The following is a 3792-nucleotide window of genomic DNA, read 5'->3' as shown; positions in this document are numbered from 1 at the left end:
CCTCTACTCGACACTCATTAGACCCATTATAGAGTACAACGTCCCTTTTGGAATGTACCTCACAAGACATCTGTGTCTCTGCTCGACAGTGGCACAGGAAAATAACTTTCTTGGTTGGCTTAAGCCAGGGAACCTTGTTGGTTAGTCTTACATAGGCCCTCAGGCCGCTAGCCTAGTACCTGCCTATGAACCTATGAACCTATGAACATGTTTATTTCCAAATTTTATACCCAACACAGAAATTTCATTCACTGTAAAATATATACCCCGACCATTACTACATCACCTAAACCTTTACTTTTCTCTTTATTTAAAGCCATTCCTATCATCTCTAGACACTAATTTGTGCAAATTATTACTTCTTTTATCCAAATCTTGATTTTTGCAATCATTATAATTTCATTTGCATATGTTAACAGAACTGGAATTCTTAACCCTTCAGGTGTTATCTACCCTGCCTCCTTCATTTTATAATTTACTTCACATGCTATCACATTCATAATTAATGCAAAAAGTATACAACTCATCGGGCATCCCTGACGTGCACTTCTCTTCATATGCGCCTCTTAGCTTAACCAGCCATTTACAACTATTTTTACTTTATTATTACTATACGCTGATATACATAATTTCCTAACTTTCTCACTTATATTATATTCCTCATTATTTCCTACAATATTTCATGGCCACTTCTGTCAAATGTCTTAATAAGGTCTCCTCGCTGTAGATATTATTTTTCATCCATTTCCTTTATTTTTTCTTTTGTACTTTTTCTGTCTTTTACCCTTTTACAAGTAGAATTATTTTTCCCCATTTACTACCTTCCAGTTTATGTCTTCTTTGTCACTTATTTCAGAACCTTTTTCAATAGCTGTTTATTATTTTTTTCATTTGATTTTCTCCTATTTCGACTTTTCTTCTCTTTCTTTTTCCTTACTGTTATTTTCATTTTTGCAATCTATCCACAAACTTCCAATTTTATTACATTTGTAATATTTCAATTCACATTTTTGGATCATGTTCCATTTCCTCTCAAATATATACAATTTTCTTTTGTCACAGTTACTCATCAAATTTCCTTCTTTAAAAAAAAAACATGTTTTGGGTTGTCCCCATAGGTTCATAGGGTCATAAGTAGGTACTAGGCTATCGGCCCTGGGGCCTATACAAGCCCAGCCAAAAAGGTACCCTGGCTTTTTCCACCCAAGAAAATTATTTTCCTGTGTCACTGTCGAGCAGAGCCACAGAGGTGATCCCCGGGGTGAATTTCCTATCTCCCATCCAATCATCAACATTTTTCTTGAACAGTGCTATTGAAGAGCTTTGTTTGATATAGATAGGTAATTTGTTCCAGAGTATGGGAAATATCTGGGACATGAATCTATCCCTCCGGCATGTTCTGTTTATTGTGGTGACAAGGTTTAGGTCCCTAGAGCGTGTAGCTCAGAGGGATTGGGATTTCTTTAAGTTGAGCATGTCCAACAGCTCTGGGTTTGACATAACTTTGTATGTTAGGCAGAGATCACCTCTGAGTAGGTGATATGCGACGGAGTAAAGCTGGAGTTTTTTGAGACGGTCTGCGTAGGGCATCTGTTTGAGGCCGGTACCCTTTGTGAGGTATTACTGCAACCTTTCCAGTTGTTGTAGATGTCTTGTGAGGTACATACCAAAAGGGGCGTTGTACTCTATAATGGGTCTAATGAGTGATGAGTAGAGGGGAACAATGACCTCTTTTTTTCTGGATGAGAAACCTTTTGTGATGAGGTGTGCCACGTGGAAGGATTTCCTGACTACTGTGGCGATGTGATTATCAAAGGAGAGACGACTGTCCACCTGTGTCCCAAGGTCTCTTATCACACTTTCGGTGTTAAGTATACTACCGCCTATGTTGTAGTTCATGGGTACAGAGTTTTTACCAAAGGGGATGACAATGCACTTTTTGGCACTGAGCCAGTATTTTACAACATCCCTATTCCCCTCCACATTTATAGTCCTTGGTATATGTATATTTTTTCTCTTTCAATTTTTAACACAATATTACAATCCCAGCCTGCAGTCTATAAACTCCTTTTGTCATTAACTTTTGCAATGTCCAATACTTCTTTATATAAAGCTTTCAAATGTCTTTTCAAAGTCTCTGTTTCTGCCTCTGTTCAAAATTGTACATGAATCCTTTTTTTGTTTCCCTGTTAAATTCTTTTATCACATAAGGATTCCACAGGTTACAGTCTTTCTTTTTTTCATATTCTCCAAGAAAGTTTTCCATTGAAAAAACAGTCTCAAATATAATGTCACAAAATGCCTACGAATAAATGTTCTTATCTCATGAGCTTTTACCCCAACAGAGCTATTAAATTGTTCCATACTTCTTACTTGTCTTTGAATCCTTACCACGTACATCCATTTTTCGTTTTCTTCTACCTTCTTTTTTGCTACTGTACTTTTGCCTTCTTTTACCTTCCCTGTATATGTTTTATTTTCCATCTTATCACTATTGTTCGGGATTGTCTATGCAGCCTTCTTTTGTACTTTCTCCCTAATGTCCACCCAGGAAACATCTTCTTCATTTTGTGGCTCACTCTGCACCACCATTCTTTGAGTAAATCATCCTGAAAACCTCCTGACTGGAGGGTTGAAATTATATATCCATCATTTGCTACTTATCTCTGTCAAATACTTTTCTTTGAAATATTTCCTCAGAATCCTGCACACATTCCCCAGTCTCAATATTTGCTTTCTTCTTCATTTTTTTGGAGATCCACCAGGTGACATAAGGGCTTGTACCCTCCCTCTTGAGTTTGCCAGTAATGCCCGAATGGGGTTTTGTGTTAAATGCATTGACCATGTCAAGGAAGGCAATATAGGTTCATAGGTGTGTATTAGGCTAATGGCCTTGGGGCCTTTGCAAGCCTAGCCATAGGATTACCCTGGCATAGTGCCACCTGACCTTAGTTCCCAGTGCCTCTGTAGAGCCACTGGTGTTATCCCTGGCGTGAATTTTCTGTTTCCCCTCCACTCATCAAGATTTCTCTTGAAGAGGATCAGCAAGGTGCTCTGCTTGACATGTATGGGAAGTCTGTTCCATAGCATGGGCAGTCTATGGGTTATGAACCTGTCCCTCCAGAATGTTCTGTTAATTGTGGTAATGAGGTTGAGGTCACTGGAGCATGTGGTGTGGAGGGATTGGGATTTCTTTAGATGTAGCATTTCTAACAGAGCTGGGTCAGACATGGCTTTGTAAGTCAAGCAGAGATTGCCTCTAAGTAGACGATAAAGGTATCTCAAGCCAAGAATTTAGTTACTGGAATTGAATCTGTTATTCTTCATCATGCCTACCCCAATTTTCTTATCTTGCACTAGCATAATGGTTCCACTGGGGATTGAACCCAAGACCCTCTGCGTGTTAAGCAGACATGATAACCACTACACTGCAGAACCTACTCTTAAAAGCAGGTGTCAAGGAAGACACAACCACACTCTCTCAGGGAATCACACACATTATCATAGCTGGCAGGGACAGGATTAGAACCCCTAACTAACTAGTGTGCTAAACTACAGTATTACACAGTTATCACATGCGCCACAGAGCTTATGAACCATTTTGTCCTCATTCATTGCTTTGGCGACCTTCTCACAGAAGTCCATCAGGTTGAGTAGCTGTGACCTGCCTTTGACAAAATCAAACTGGATTGTGTCTAATGCCTGGAGGTTTCCCATGTCATTACTGATCATTTCAATGATAATTCTTTCCATGTCTTTCTATATGAGATTAGTGAGACTTATAGGTCTCTA

General features: G+C 38.9%; 1 non-coding gene across 1 annotated transcript; it reads right to left on the bottom strand.

Moving 5' to 3' along the window:
- Window positions 1–3365: 3365 nt before the first annotated feature.
- On the bottom strand, window positions 3366–3438 carry TRNAV-AAC. Its single transcript has one exon. It is a non-coding gene; the product is annotated as a tRNA-Val (tRNA).
- Window positions 3439–3792: the final 354 nt, after the last annotated feature.

This window comes from Protopterus annectens, chromosome 2.part1, assembly GCF_019279795.1.
Source record: "Protopterus annectens isolate FY-2018-M chromosome 2.part1, PAN1.0, whole genome shotgun sequence".
Classification (NCBI taxonomy): domain Eukaryota; kingdom Metazoa; phylum Chordata; order Ceratodontiformes; family Protopteridae; genus Protopterus; species Protopterus annectens.
Note: the sequence above shows the minus strand (reverse complement) of the source record. Positions and strands in the feature narration are given on the sequence as shown.